We start from the raw sequence: 16,198 nt of genomic DNA on the forward strand, positions 1-16,198 counted from the left end.
CAAGGCACTGTATATGTACAGTAGATGACTGACAGGGCCTTGTTTTGAAGCCACCACACCTCCATCTTGGCACCCCCCCACCATTGTAAAAAAAATATACATATATTATGGAAGCTATAGAAATACTTTTTTTAAATAATGTCTACATTTGTTTTTGCCACATTTATTATATTAGACACCCTAAAGCATATTTGTTTTAATGTGAGCTGAACTTAATTATATTAAGATATTTTCCTTAAAGTATACTTTTTTGAAAGTTCTAATGTTACTGTCTCCACTACAACAAATTTAGTTAAATACATGTAATTTTGTCCTTTTTAATATCTAATTGAAATATTGTAGAATTCCTTTCACTATTATGGAGGACTGATCTTTCTGGGGAGTGCCAATATGGCTGACCGGTGGTTTCAAAGCCTGTCATTTGCCAGTACACAGCATCAGCAATCCAGGGTTTATAGAAGTCATTGAACGCTACTCAAGCCAAGGTAACCCAGTGCAATTTTTTTTTTTTTTACACAGGGTGTTTATTTGATGAAGGGTGCGGACGTGTGGTAGTAAGATACTACATTGCTCTCATAAGGACTTCCTGTGTGTCTACTCTGGCTGCAGTAGCCCTTTGAGAGCAGTCCAGCTGGGCACGCCACGCATGGTAGGAGTTTGTCTGAGCGCCGGTTACGGGGAATTCCTGATCTGCCAGTCTGATAATGGACACAAACACACACCACCCTTCCTCTCTGATGATAATACAGTGGCTTCAGAAAGTATTCATAACCCTGGACTTGTTCCACATTTTGTTGTGTTACAGCCTTCATTTAAAATGTATCAAATTTAGTTTTTGTCACTGGCCTTCACCCAATACCCCATAATGCCAAAGTGGAATTATGTTTTTAGACATTTTTACAACTAAAAAATAACCCTATATGTTATGGCAAATAAGTTCATGATTAAAAATCTTTGAACAAATAGCATAAGTTGCACTACTGTTTTAACATGATTTGAATGACTACCTCATCTCTGTACTCCACAATTATCTGTAAGGCCCCTCAGTTGAGCAGTGAATTTCAAACACAGATTCAACCACAAAGACCAGGGAGGTTTTCAAATGCGTGTTCTCTCAAAGTAGTGGCCCCTATTGGTAAAGCAGACGTTGAATATCCGTTGGAGCATGGTGAAGTTACTAATTACACTTTGGTTGGTGTATCAATACACCCAGTCACTGCAACAATACAGGTGTCCTTCCTAACGCCGTTGCCGGAGAGGGAGGAAACCCCTCAGGGATTTCACCGTAAGGCCAGTGGTGGATGTAAAACAAGTTTAATTGCTATGATAGGAGAAAACTGAGGATTGGATCAGCAACATTGTAGTCACTCCACAATACTAATTTAATTGACTGAGTGAAAAGAAGGAAGCTTGTACAGAATAAAATAATTCCATAAGAACAGACAAAATTCTAGAGGAAACCTTGGTTATCTGCTTTCCACCAGACACTTGGAGATGTCACCTTTTCAGCAGGACAATAATCTAAAACCAAGGCCAAATCTACACAAGTTGGTTACCAAGAAGACCGCGAGGGGTCCTGATTTAGCTGAGTTACCGTTTTGACTTAAAGACCTGAAAATGGTTGTCGAGCAATGATCAACAACCGATTTGACAGAGCTTGAGGGATTTTGAATAGAATAATGGGACAATGTTGCACAATCCAGGTTTGGGATGCTCTTAGAGACTTACCCAGAAAGACTCACAGCTGTAATTGCGCCTAAAGGTGCTTCTACAAAGTATTGACTCAGTGGTGTGAATACTTTTGTTAGTTAGATTTCTCTTTCATTTTCAATACATTTGGAAACATTCCTAAAACATGTCTTCACTTTGTCATTATGGGATATTGTGTGTAGATGGGTGAGTAAAAACATATATTTAATATGTTTTGAATGCAGGTTGTAACACAAAGTGTAATGAATACTTTCTGAAGGCTCTGTAGGCCAGCAGGACGTCTGTGTGTGTCGTAATGGACTGTATTGCGTACTTCTGTGTGGTACTTTCTACCCTTGTCTACAGCACAGTGTCTATGTGCTGCTGTGCAGATATTGGTCCATCTTTTTGTGTGTTTTCAATTCATTTCCTTCACGTTTGACTAAGGCAAACAGAAAGCCGGAAGACTGGGACAAAGGGGATCACTAAGAAACCAGAGCACAAATCGAGGAATAGAATTTAACAGTGCTTTTCCATTGGGTGTGTTGTGTGTAAACCACATTACCACAGTGTATTTGGGAAACAATAGCCATTGTCTCTCAAAGGCACTCCTGAGGAATTAAAGGAAGCAACCCACTTTTTTCAGCGTAGCTACAAGCTTTCACTGTATCAGTAAATAAAACAGAACCCAGTCAGTTCAAATATACATAACTTTACAGTTATTAAGGCAAAATGGAGATGAGGGGCATGACTAGGCTTGGTTGTTATGTCAACAGCAGACAGTGGGTGGCTGGTTACAGTCAGTGGGACTGTGTGGGTTAAAGGGATCTGGCTGGGGAGGAGTGTGTGTGTGTCTGTGTTTGACGGATTTGCCTCAGACCTTGTTTTTACCCCGTCCTGCGCTCCCCTTTCAACCTCCTCACCCCAGTATCACCAGACAAGGGCCTCTTGGCACCCTGGTGACTCATGCCTCACAAAACAGAAAATCTGCCCCCACAACACCCCCTTCCCCAGCCCCCCCCCCCCCTCCCTTCCCCTCTCTATTCCCACCAACTAAAGCACAAGGAAGGGATGAGTCACATCAATAAAGGGGCCTGCCATGCAAAACCCGCCCAAGCTGTCAGCGTTCCCTTTTAAAGCTCTTTATAAGCAGAATAACGTCTTGGAGGAGTGGATACTAGTGTTAAAAGTCTCTGCAATTGTAATTAAGCCCTCGTTTTGCAGATGATGGCACTCTGGGCCCTTAAACTGCCATACGATGAGCATCAGCCTCTATGGCTTTGTAATTTAATGGGAAACACATTGGTTTTCCAGTATGCGGTCTATTACGGTATGGGGTGGAAATGCATGGCACCATGGCCCCGCCCCTATGGCGTTTTTCGCCTGTGGTTGGTTAAATAGTTTTGGCCTAAGCTGCTGCTTAGCACATGTAGATGTCAGATAGCGTTATTGGATTACGGGCTGATGACCCATACTGAGCTTCGTCTCCTCGCTGCCTGGTCACATGACCCGTCTGGAATCGCACGCTGCTAGAAACGGGACAGGAAACTCACCCACTTTTGCTGCTGTCCGGAGATGTGCGTCTACCGGTCTTAGCTTAACACCCTTTTCTTAAAAACATTATTTACAACTAGAGGCATAGTGTAGCCTACAGGAAAAGGTAAGGCTATATTTTTCCTAAGATACTGTAATATCTCAGTGGCATACCCTATTTCTCTCACTCGTTTTATTCTCCTCTCCGTGGGTGCTTGCACTTGATGGCAAATCGCTTTGACTTGCCACGAGTGAGAGACTTTTATAACGGAGACTACTGGCCTTGCCTGTTTGCTTGCTGTCTTCAGCAGCTGAACACTGGCACCTGGTTTTCTCACTGTGGACAAAAGTTTCCACCCTCCTCCCTCAGGAAGAATGTGAATGTCAGGAGCTGGCAATTTGTTTAACTTGCTCTTCCCAGGGTGCAAAAGGGAAGGAAGCTGATGCTTGAATGTCTCTATGGGGTCGTTCCACTTCAAAAGGCACAAGAAAGACATTTTCGACACCCACCATCTCCGATTGTGAGAAGATTACGTAGATAGAAGTTACGTAGTTCAGAATACATCAGACCAAGCACACACAAAATACCTATTTTGGATTTATTTTGAAAGTCCTCTTTCATTGACAAGTTATAAGTGAATTATTGATGCCCAGACCTGGAAACGCATCAGATGGCTTCCACAACATGCAAACAACATCAGAAAAATGGAATTGATAGACCTAACAACTAGAAATGGGCAGATGTTTTAGTAAGTTGTGTCAGGTGTGGTTACGGGACATTTTCAAGTGTCCCTAAACCTCTCCAAAGTGGCATATGTCTGTAAATTTGATAATTCCAGTACTATTACATATTTGCAATCCCTAAATGCAATTTGTTCAGTACGAAAACAATTTTTATCAGTCTCACTCAAACATGGGTGTCATAGAGTATCCAGGGTACATTTTAAGTGTCATTTCAACCTCTCCAAAGTTTCCCGAATGTGGTAATTGTTTTGCACAGTGGATGTGCCTAAAAATGATTGAATTATAAAACTGCATTTCTTGTGGTGGTGTCGGGGGACATACAGGCGATATCCAAGTGTTTTCTCAACCTCTTCAAAGTGCTTGAACGTTTAGCCAAGGCATATCCAATCTATTCGTCCCACATGCAAATGAACTGTTTACAAAAACAATATTAAAGCAACAGATATACATACAGAATTATAAACATACACCAACTTGTTTACACACTATTTTTTTGTTTACACAAAAAATATAAATAAACAGAACTATTTACCAATGGTGTTCACTTTACATCCCAGGTGCAGATGATTAGATTATCACGACATGCACAAGCTACAGTGAAGTGTAGTCTTTTGAAGCAGTCCCTCTCTGCCAGGAAACGGAAAGCGAACTGGCATTTCGGACAGAATATCTGGCATTTAACTCCCCCACCCCCAACCTGTGTTTTGTGCAATGCTTGCAGTTGTTCCTTTTGGCATGTGTGTTGGATAGTGGCACTCACCTTGAATGTGGAGTGGGTGGGGGGGGGGGGGTTGCAAGGTTGCTTTGAGCCCCCAATTCAACAATTTCCAAAAACCAGCTGCTCTCGGAAGGCCAACCTTATTGCTTTGGCCATCTGCTTGTGCAGAATGAAAACATTTACTGTAGCATTGTCCACAAACTTCCTGGTATTGTGGAGGCTATTACCAGGTCGACACCCCCCATGCTGGCATTGTAGTCCTTCACAGGAATGGGGACATTCTTCCTTTTTCACCCTCCTTGAGACATGTTTGTTGAATGCCTTATGCTGTATGGTGAGCATGGTTACTTCCCTAGTGTCCTTCCATTTCACAAAAAGCAGCTTGTTAGTCCTGATCCAATGTATGGTCCCCCTCCCCGCTGTCTTTGTCATGACCTTTACCTTAGTCTTGGGGAAACAGATTTTCCTAGGACAAATGGTGCCACAAGCCCCTATTTTCTTTTTCAAGATGTCTATCAAGAGTGGATGTAGAACCATCCGATGGGATGATTGACATAGCAGTTGGGGGTGAAGACCTTGACCGGCGGGGGCACTTGCTGGGGAGGAGTGGCTCCCAAATGTCGTCATCCAAATCCTCAAATCCTCTAAGACACACGGAATTACAGTTGACTAAATTTACAAAACGACATTACTGTAAAGTAAAAATACCAAGTCTAAACCCTATCTATACAGTGACTCACATAGGTGTGAAGCACACACTCTCAATCGAAACAGTAACACAATAGAGTAAACAATGGCCATTACATTTACATTTTACATTTAAGTCATTTAGCAGACGCTCTTATCCAGAGCGACTTACAAATTGGTGCATTCACCTTATGACATCCAGTGGAACAGTCACTTTACAATAGTGCATCTGAATCTTAAAGGGGGGGTGAGAGGGATTACTTATCCTATCCTAGGTATTCCTTAAAGAGGTGGGGTTTCAGGTGTCTCCGGAAGGTGGTGATTGACTCCGCTGTCCTGGCGTCGTGAGGGAGTTTGTTCCACCATTGGGGGGCCAGAGCAGCGAACAGTTTTGACTGGGCTGAGCGGGAGCTGTACTTCCTCAGTGGTAGGGAGGCGAGCAGGCCAGAGGTGGATGAACGCAGTGCCCTTGTTTGGGTGTAGGGCCTGATCAGAGCCTGGAGGTACTGAGGTGCCGTTCCCCTCACAGCTCCGTAGGCAAGCACCATGGTCTTGTAGCGGATGCGAGCTTCAACTGGAAGCCAGTGGAGAGAACTTGGGAAGGTTGAACACCAGACGGGCTGCGGCGTTCTGGATGAGTTGAAGGGGTTTAATGGCACAGGCAGGGAGCCCAGCCAACAGCGAGTTGCAGTAATCCAGACGGGAGATGACAAGTGCCTGGATTAGGACCTGCGCCGCTTCCTGTGTGAGGCAGGGTCGTACTCTGCGGATGTTGTAGAGCATGAACCTACAGGAACGGGCCACCGCCTTGATGTTGGTTGAGAACGACAGGGTGTTGTCCAGGATCACGCCAAGGTTCTTAGCGCTCTGGGAGGAGGACACAATGGAGTTGTCAACCGTGATGGCGAGATCATGGAACGGGCAGTCCTTCCCCGGGAGGAAGAGCAGCTCCGTCTTGCCGAGGTTCAGCTTGAGGTGGTGATCCGTCATCCACACTGATATGTCTGCCAGACATGCAGAGATGCGATTCGCCACCTGGTCATCAGAAGGGGGAAAGGAGAAGATTAATTGTGTGTCGTCTGCATAGCAATGATAGGAGAGACCATGTGAGGTTATGACAGAGCCAAGTGACTTGGTCTATAGCGAGAATAGGAGAGGGCCTAGAACAGAGCCCTGGGGGACACCAGTGTTGAGAGCGCGTGGTGAGGAGACAGATTCTCGCCACGCCACCTGGTAGGAGCGACCTGTCAGGTAGGACGCAATCCAAGCGTGGGCCGCGCCGGAGATGCCCAACTCGGAGAGGGTGGAGAGGAGGATCTGATGGTTCACAGTATCGAAGGCAGCCGATAGATCTAGAAGGATGAGAGCAGAGGAGAGAGTTAGCTTTAGCAGTGCGGAGCGCCTCCGTGATACAGAGGAGAGCAGTCTCAGTTGAATGACTAGTCTTGAAACCTGACTGATTTGGATCAAGAAGGTCATTCAGAGAGAGATGGCGGGAGAGCTGGCCAAGGACGGCACGTTCAAGAGTTTTGGAGAGAAAAGAAATAAGGGATACTGGTCTGTAATTGTTGACATCGGAGGGATCGAGTGTAGGTTTTTTCAGAAGGGGTGCAACTCTCGCTCTCTTGAAGACGGAAGGGACGTAGCCAGCGGTCAGGGATGAGTTGATGAGCGAGGTGAGGTAAGGGAGAAGGTCTCCGGAAATGGTCTGGAGAAGAGAGGAGGGGATAGGGTCAAGCGGGCAGGTTGTTGGGCGGCCGGCCGTCACAAGACGCGAGATTTCATCTGGAGAGAGAGGGGAGAAAGCGGTCAGAGCACAGGGTAGGGCGGTGTGAGCAGAACCAGCGGTGTCGTTTGACTTAGCAAACTAGGATCGGATGTCGTCGACCTTCTTTTCAAAATGGTTGACGAAGTCATCTGCAGAGAGGGAGGAGGGGGGGGAGAAGGTGGCAAAGAGCTTCCTAGGGTTAGAGGCAGATGCTTGGAATTTAGAGTGGTAGAAAGTGGCTTTAGCAGCAGAGACAGAGGAGGAAAATGTAGAGAGGAGGGAGTGAAAGGATGCCAGGTCCGCAGGGAGGCGAGTTTTCCTCCATTTCCGCTCGGCTGCCCGGAGCCCTGTTCTGTGAGCTCGCAATGAGTCATCGAGCCACGGAGCGGGAGGGGAGGACCGAGCCGGCCTGGAGGATAGGGGACATAGAGAGTCAAAGGATGCAGAGAGGGAGGAGAGGAGGGTTGAGGAGGCAGAATCAGGAGATAGTTTGGAGAAGGTTTGAGCAGAGGGAAGAGATGATAGGATGGAAGAGGAGAGAGTAGCGGGGGAGAGAGAGCGAAGGTTGGGACGGCGCGATACCATCCGAGTAGGGGCAGTGTGGGAGGTGTTTGATGAGAGCGAGAGGGAAAAGGATACAAGGTAGTGGTCGGAGACTTGGAGGGGAGTTGCAATGAGGTTAGTGGAAGAACAGCATCTAGTAAAGATGAGGTTGAGCGTATTGCCTGCCTTGTGAGTAGGGGGGGAAGGTGAGAGGGTGAGGTCAAAAGAGGAGAGGAGTGGAAAGGAGGCAGAGAGGAATGAGTCAAAGGTAGACGTGGGGAGGTTAAAGTCGCCCAGAACTGTGACAGGTGAGCCGTCCTCAGGAAAGGAGCTTATCAAGGCATCAAGCTCATTGATGAACTCTCCGAGGGAACCTGGAGGGCGATAAATGATAAGGATGTTAAGCTTGAAAGGGCTGGTAACTGTGACAGCATGGAATTCAAAGGAGGCGATAGACAGATGGGTAAGGGGAGAAAGAGAGAATGACCACTTGGGAGAGATGAGGATCCCGGTGCCACCACCCCGCTGACCAGAAGCTCTCGGGGTGTGCGAGAACACGTGGGCGGACGAAGAGAGAGCAGTAGGAGTAGCAGTGTTGTCTGTGGTGATCCATGTTTCCGTCAGTGCCAAGAAGTCGAGGGACTGGAGGGAGGCATAGGCTGAGATGAACTCTGCCTTGTTGGCCGCAGATCGGCAGTTCCAGAGGCTACCGGAGACCTGGAACTCCACGTGGGTCGTGCGCGCTGGGACCACCAGATTAGGGTGGCCGCGGCCACGCGGTGTGGAGAGTTTGTATGGTCTGTGCAGAGAGGAGAGAACAGGGATAGACAGACACATAGTTGACAGGCTACAGAAGAGGCTACGCTAATGCAAAGGAGATTGGAATGACAAGTGGACTACACGTCTCGAATGTTCAGAAAGTTAAGCTTACGTAGCAAGAATCTTATTGACTAAAATGATTAAAATGATACAGTACGGCCATGAGAGTTTAGAGCCCTCTCCAAAGTTACTAGGATAAAACTTAGAACAGCAAACCGTGAACTGATATGAAACATAGAAAATAATTACTTTGGAATTATTTAACATTGAAATGACTTGTTACATAGGCCTATGTAAACTAAATCCAAAGCACAAAAAGCAGACAAATTGTTAAACACGAAATACATACAGTAAATTATTGACTTACAGGTCTAAAAGTGGTTCCAATCCTTCGAGAAGGCAATCTTCGTCGGCCGACCCACTCATTGTCCAAATTACTCCCCTCATCCGAGTCCGACCAGTATTTTATTCAAAGGTTCTATGTTGGTATATTTATTCATAGCTGCTGCCTTTTTAGCTTCCTGTTTGAAATTCTTAGTTTAACTTTTTCTCCCCCAAAAGAAGCCATCTTTTATGATAAAGCGATGAAATTTGTTTACGATGTAATGTGGCCTGCTCGGTGCATCTCGTCTCTGAGCCAGGTAGCAATAGTTTGCATTACACATTAAAGGTTCTAGGCGTTGTTTTGTCCCACCCAGATCAACTGTTTATCCCTGGAAAGCTTATCTCATTGGCTACAAAACTGTCAAGGTGACATAGTTGCCAATCCCCTGTGTAATGGATGCCTACAGCGCGTAAAGCATGAGGATGTAAGGAAATAAATAGGCCGTAGTAGCGAAGTAATTACAATTTAGCAAATTAACACTGGAGTGATAGGTGCAGAGGAGGATGTGTAAGTAGAAATACTGGTGTGCAAAAGAGCAGAGAAGTAAATAAAAACAATATGGGGATGAGGTAGGTAGATTGAATGGGCTATTTACAGATGGGCTATGTACAGCTGCAGCGATCGGTTAGCTGCTCTGATAGCTGATGTTTAAAGTTAGTGAGGGAAATATAAGTCTTGATTTTTGCAATTCATTCCAGTCATTGGCAGCAGAGAACTGGAAGGAAAGGCAGCCAAAGGAGGTGTTGGCTTTGGGGATAACCAGTGAGATATACCTGCTGGAGTGTGTGCTACGGGTGGGTGTTGTTATCGTGAGCTGAGATAAGGCAGAGCTTTACCTAGCAAAGACTTATAGATGACCTGGAGCCAGTGGGTCTGTCGACTAATATGTAGCGAGGGACAGCCGACAAGAGCATACAGGTCACAGTGGTGGGTGGTATATGGGGCTTTGGTGACAAAACGGTGGATGGCACTGTGATAGACTGCAATCAAATTTTCTGAGTAGAGTGTTGGAGGCTATTTTGTAAATGACAGTGCCGAAGTCGAGGATCTGTAGGATAGTCAGTTTTACAAGGTATGTTTGGCTATGTGAGTGAACGAGGCTTTGTTGCGAAATAGGAAGCTGATTCTAGATTTGATTTTGGATTGGAGATGTTTAATATGAGTTTGGAAGGAGAGTTTACAGTCTAGCCAGACACCTAGGTATTTGTAGTTGTTCACATATTCTAAGTCAGAACTGTCCAGAGTAGTGATGCTAGTCGGGCGGGCAGGTGCGGGCAGCGAACGGTTGAAAAGCATGCATTTAGTTTTACTAGCGTTTAAGAGGCCACGGAAGAAATGTTGTATGGCATTGAAGCTCATTTAGAGGTTTGTTAACAGTTTCCAAAGAAGGGCCAGATGTATATAGAATGGTGACGTCTGCATAGAGGTGGATCAGGGAATCACCCACAGCAAGAGCGACATCGTTGATATGTATTGAGAAATGAGTAGGCCTGAGAATTGAACCCTGTGGTACCCCCATAGACTGCCAGAGGTCTGGACAACAGGCCCTCCGATTTGACACACTGAACTCTTTCTGAGATGTAGTTGGTGAACCAGGTGAGGCAGTCATTTGAGAAACCAATGCTGTTGAGTCTAGTACAGTGATTGACAGAGTCAAAAGCCTTGGCCAGGTCGACAAAGACTCGGTGGGTTTTCGATGTTGCCATTTTTAAATGATACATCATCAAATAACATTGGCAATAGGCTAGATGTGTTCCTACCAACGTAAGGATTCATGTAATCCCCCCCCCTCACCCCATGTAGCTATAGCTCAAATACAGACCAAATCGAAGCTTACCTTGTAAGATGTTTGCTGAAAACGTTGTGTAAAATAAACTTTTTGACTCTCGGGGCTGGTGATCAATAAAGGTAGGTCACAGGCAGACAATTAAGACATTCTCATGATCTGTGGAGTCCCGTCTTTCGGTGTGTTTTGACATATTCCCCGTTTATTTCGTTAATGGTTCACACCGCTAACCTTAATGTATGGAGCAGCCATCTTGAAATGAGGTAATCAGCTCGGCCTGCCCTTATACATTGGTATGCCCATATGGTAGTAAGTCACACCAAAGATTTTAAGTCACAGATCAATATCCAAGATACTCAGCTTCCCGCAAACACCCTGCTTTTGCAGATAGGGCTACCGTTCTCATACCAGACTGAATTGAATAAGAAAAATCGAATAAGGTCCCTAAATATGATTGCACCCAATTTGACCTTGCCTAATTTATAGGATTCAGATACTATTCAAGAAATACAGTATACAACATTCATTTTGGACCAAACGTCTTCCTACCAATGAGTAAGACATGAGTAATCCAATAACATGGCCAAAAGCCACCCACATACTCCCCAAACCCTATGCCAATCCCACCCCAACAACCAGTATACAGTATCAGTTCTCTGGCAAGTAGTAGGAATATGCAGTTTGGAGTATTGCTTCTTCATACTATGCAGTCTTCCCCGGTTCAGAGATATTTGTCATTGAAGCCACATACATTATTTACCATAAATTTAGTCTGAAAGTACCAGATGCCGCAGTTACTGCTGCTATCTCCTACATCAAATTACATTTCAACAAATGTTTCAGGAATGCCAATCTTATCTTTCTAACCACTGAAATGATTGTGGGTGGTGGGTGTCATGGCTTGGCTTGCTGAAATTGCATGGAATGAATATGGCACAAGACATGATTGGACACTATTAGGCTATAACTACTAAGCTTAGGAGCTCTTCCTCAGTTTTATAACTGCAAGGCATTTTCACTCAACAGATATTCCAGACTTTCCAAAGCTTTGGGCTTTGCATCTGTTTTAAACAAACGTGTTTACTTACATGTTAGTGCATTTGCTTCACTTTAAACCAATGAATTGTCAATTGAGTGTTTGTGTTATGAACTGCACTTGGTCATTAGCCTAACATTGTAATAGAGTGTCTTGTTAAAGGTGTTACCAGACACTTAACGTGAGTCAGCATTTAGGGCCAGTGTTCATAACATTGGTGCTGCGATTCCTGTCATTTAGAGACTGATGTCTTGCAGTAGCTGTGGTTTCTGTGGTAGATTTTAAAGGGGTAGTGCAACTAACTGATAATCATTTGATAGATGAACTGACAAGAGCTTGTGTACAACCATAATTGTGCCTTTTTGAAGAGATATCCCAGTTTTGACATTCCTTTGAACTAATTTCAAGAGTGTGACTATCACATGCATACTGTCAGAAATGCATGCAGCCAAAGCAGTTTTTCCCTTGCTCCCAAATTGATCCAAGGGTGGTGGCTGCATTCCTGCCCCATGTTCTTGTGTGGACATGCGAGTTCCTAAAGAATCTGAAGACTAATGGACTACAGGTCAGTGGTTTGGCCCCAGAGGCAGTTTTTATGCCTGGGCCTTGTCCCAGACTATAAAGAATGAACACATGAACTTGTTCATAAATGCAGCTAACCTCCAAGGTCCCATGTGTGGTATGTTTTTCCAAAGATGGCCCGTTTTTCACACGTTTAGATATTGACACCAGTGAGCTGTGAGGTGGACTAGGAAATGGGATCCTTTCGTGTTGTGACCCCCCTCCCTTCTATGGTTCTTGTTGTATGAAATGGTGCTGTTGCATGAGTAGCTGGTGAGAAATTTCTTACAACACTCGGCTGTTGTAATCGGTAAACCAGCTGTGATTATCATGAATAGCATAGTTGCTAAATCATCGCCGCTGCTAAATCATAGCTGCCCCCCCCATGTCATGGCATGAGGTCCCTATTTTGTTAAAATGTTTGAGTCACTGAGATGGCATAAGAATAAGGCATAAGCCATAGCAAAATGTGTAGAATTGCAGGAATCCAGCTTTAAAACAATCAAATGTCTCCAGCAAAGAGGATAGCCTCTAAAACCGCACCATTGGCCAAACCACCCCCGCCCCCCTTAACGTTGCACACTTCTATGGTCCTTAACCTCGAAGACCAGTCACTAAAGTAGCCTGATCCTGTCCCTTTTTGCCCCCACCCCCTCACACACACACACACACACTCATGTCGACAGTCCCACTATCACCTGCACCTATTAATGTACACGGTGAACTATGAACTCTGTATCTGCTTTGTAAACTTTCAAACCAGCGAAGGGTGCATTGACAGCAGTGGTGGAAAAAGTACCCAATTGTCGTACAACTAAAAGTAAACATACCTTAATATAAATGACATAAGTGAAAGTGAGTCATTCAGTAAAATTCTACTTGTGTAAAAGTCTAAAAGTATTTGGTTTTAAATGTACTTTAGTATCAAAAGTATAATTCATTTAAAATGCCTTAATAAGCAAACCAGATGTCACCATTTTCTTGTTTTTTAAATATATTTATGGATAGCTACTGGCATGCTCCATCATTCAGACATAATTTCCAAATGAAGCATGTGTTTGGTGAGTCCGCCAGATCAGAGGCAGTTGGGAAGACCAGGGATGTTTTAAGTGTGTGAATTATTTTCAAGTACTTTTGGGTGTCAGGGAAAATGTATGGAGTAAAAAGTACTGAAACATTTTTTTTTTTTTTTTAAAGGAATGTGGTAAAGTAAAAGTTGTCAAAAATATAAATAGAAAAGTACAGGTATCCAAAAAAACTAAAGTAATACTTTCAAGTATTTTTACTTAAGTACTTTACACCACTGATTGACTGCACTTTATTTGAACCTCATGTACGTTCAAGTTTTGATCACGCGGACTGGAATATGTTCAGATCAGCCTCAGAGGACAATATTGACCTATACGCTGACTCGGTGAGTGCGTTTTATAAATAAATGCATTGGAGACGTCATACCCACTGTGACCATTTAAAACCTACCCTAATCAGAAACCATGGATGGATGGTGGTAATTTTGCTTAAAACTGAAAGCGCGATCCACCGCATGTAACCATAGAAAGAGGTTTGGATATATGGCTGTATATAAACAGTGTAATTATTCGCTCCGCAAGGCAATCAAACAAGCGAAATGCCGGTACAGGGACAAGGTGGAGTCGCAATTCATCGGCTCATACATGAGACGTATGTGGCAGGGTCTACAGGAAATCACGGACTACAAAAGTAGAACATTTAAACTTGTTAACCCTCGCAAGGCTGCTGGCCCAGACTGCATCCCTAGCCGCGTCCTCAGAGCATGTACAGCTTGCTGGTGTGTTTACAGACATATTTAATCACTCCCTATCACTCCTAGTCTGTTGTCCCCATATGCTTCAAGATGGCTACCATGTTCCTGTACCCAAGAAGGCAAAAGATAACTGAACTAAATGACTACTTCTGTCATCATGAAGTGCTTTGAGAGGCTAGTCAAGGATCATATCACCGCCACCCTAGACCTACTTCGGTTTTCATACCGCCCCAACAGGTCCACAGATGACGCAATCGCCATCACACTGCACACTGCCCTAACCCATCTAGACAAAAAGAATACCTATGTAAGAATGCTGTTCATTGACAACAGCTCAGCATTCAACACCATAGTACCCATCAAGCTGGAGGCCCTGGGTCTCAACCCCTCCCTATGCAACTGGGTCCTTGACTTTCTAACGGGCCGCCCCCAGGTGGTGAAAGTCAGAAACAACTTCTCTACTTCGCTGATCCTACACACTGGGGCCCCACAAGGGTGTGTGCTCAGCCCTCTTCTGTACTCCCTGTCCCCCCCCCCCGACTGGGTGGCCATGCACGCTTCCAACTCAATCATCAAGTTTGCAAACGACACAACAGTAGTGGGTTTGATTACCAACAACAAGACAGCCTACAGGGAGGAGGTGAGGGCTCTCAGTGTGGTGTCAGGAAAGCAACCTCTCACTCATCGTCAACAAAACAATGGAGATGATCGTGGACTTCAGGAAACAGCAGAGGGAGCACCCCCCCCTATCCACATCGAAGGGACAGCAGTGGAGAAGGTGGAAGGTTTTAAGTTCCTCTGCGTACACATCACAGAAAAACCGAAATGGTCCACCCACACAGACAGTGTGGTGAAGGCGCAACAGCACCTCTTCAACCCCAGGAGGCTGAAGAAATTTGGCCTGTCACCCAAAACTCTGACACACTTTTACAGATGCACAATCGAGAGCATCCTGTCGGGCTGTATCACAGCCTGGTACGGCAACTGCACCGCCCTCAACCGCACGGCTCTCCAGAGGGTGGTGCGGTCTGCACAACGCATCACCGGGTGCAAACTACCTGCCCTCCAGGACACCTACAGCCCCCGATGTCACAGGAAGGCCAAAAAGATCATCAAGGACAACAACCAGCCGAGCCACTGCCTGTTCAACCCGCTATCAACTAGAAGGCGAGGTCAGTACAGGTACATCAAAGCTGGGACCGAGAGACTGGAAAAACAGCTTCTATCTCAAGGTCATCGGACTGTTAAATAGCCATCACTAACTCAGTGAGGCTGCTGCCTACACTGAGACCCAATCGCTGGACACTTTAATAAATGGATCACTAGTCACTTTAAACAATGCCACTTTAATTAATGCCACTTTAATAATGTTTACATATCTTACATTACTCATATCACATGTACATACTGTATTTTATACCATCTACTGCACCTTGCCTATGCCGCTCGGCCATATACTTATATGTACATATTCTCATTCACCCCTTTTAGATTTGTGTGTATTAGGTAGTTGTTGGGGAATTGTTAGATTACTTGTTAGATATTGCTGCACTGTTGGAACTAGAAGCACAAGCATTTCGCTACACTTGCATTAACATCTGCTAACCATGTGTATGTGACCAAGAACTGTATTTTCAATGACTATTTTCTGATTTTAAAGCCTATTTAGAGCTCAGGCTATTGAGTTCTCAACTCCATTTTGTTTCCCTATGTGAATCATCTGACCTGTTGGATTTGTTACAGGTCAAAAGGCTAAGGAGACCGTAGATTAACTTTAGGATGGGATGTCATCGTAAAAGATCATGGGGAAAGTCTCTTCCCTCAGAGTTAAGGGTCTTTAATCCACTGGGCTGTAGTAGTGTCTACCCCCATGTGGCATATGGGCTCCATAAGTGGATGGACTCTAAAAATAATAATAATAATAATAAATGTTTTATTGAATGTTTAAAGCGTACAATATACTTGCAGTGAAGCAACTCAACAACTACATCACATTACTCATCTAACAGACTCTCGTACAGCGCGACACACAGAAGCAACCAGGATCAACACCCTGCTCAAGGGCATGTCGACAGATCTCCCACAAGGTCAAAACGGTGGACTCTTATAACTGCTGAGATTTGCGAGTGATGGGGAAAGCTGCATG

At 44.7% G+C, this 16,198-nt stretch overlaps 1 protein-coding gene across 3 annotated transcripts in view; it reads left to right on the top strand.

Annotated features, from left to right (window-relative positions):
* The window catches only part of LOC124048461 (supervillin-like), a 72,444-nt gene that overhangs the window by 15,854 nt on the left and 40,392 nt on the right, over positions 1–16,198 (top strand). The window contains exon 1 of one of the 3 annotated variants that reach the window (XM_046369287.1): positions 3,198–3,349. The exons of the other annotated variants lie outside the window; for them this stretch is intronic. The gene's annotated coding sequence lies outside the window, so the exon portion shown is untranslated. Of the gene's footprint in view, positions 1–3,197; positions 3,350–16,198 lie in introns of those variants that run through there. 3 annotated transcript variants of the gene reach the window in all.

Source organism: Oncorhynchus gorbuscha, linkage group LG11, assembly GCF_021184085.1.
Source record: "Oncorhynchus gorbuscha isolate QuinsamMale2020 ecotype Even-year linkage group LG11, OgorEven_v1.0, whole genome shotgun sequence".
Classification (NCBI taxonomy): domain Eukaryota; kingdom Metazoa; phylum Chordata; class Actinopteri; order Salmoniformes; family Salmonidae; genus Oncorhynchus; species Oncorhynchus gorbuscha.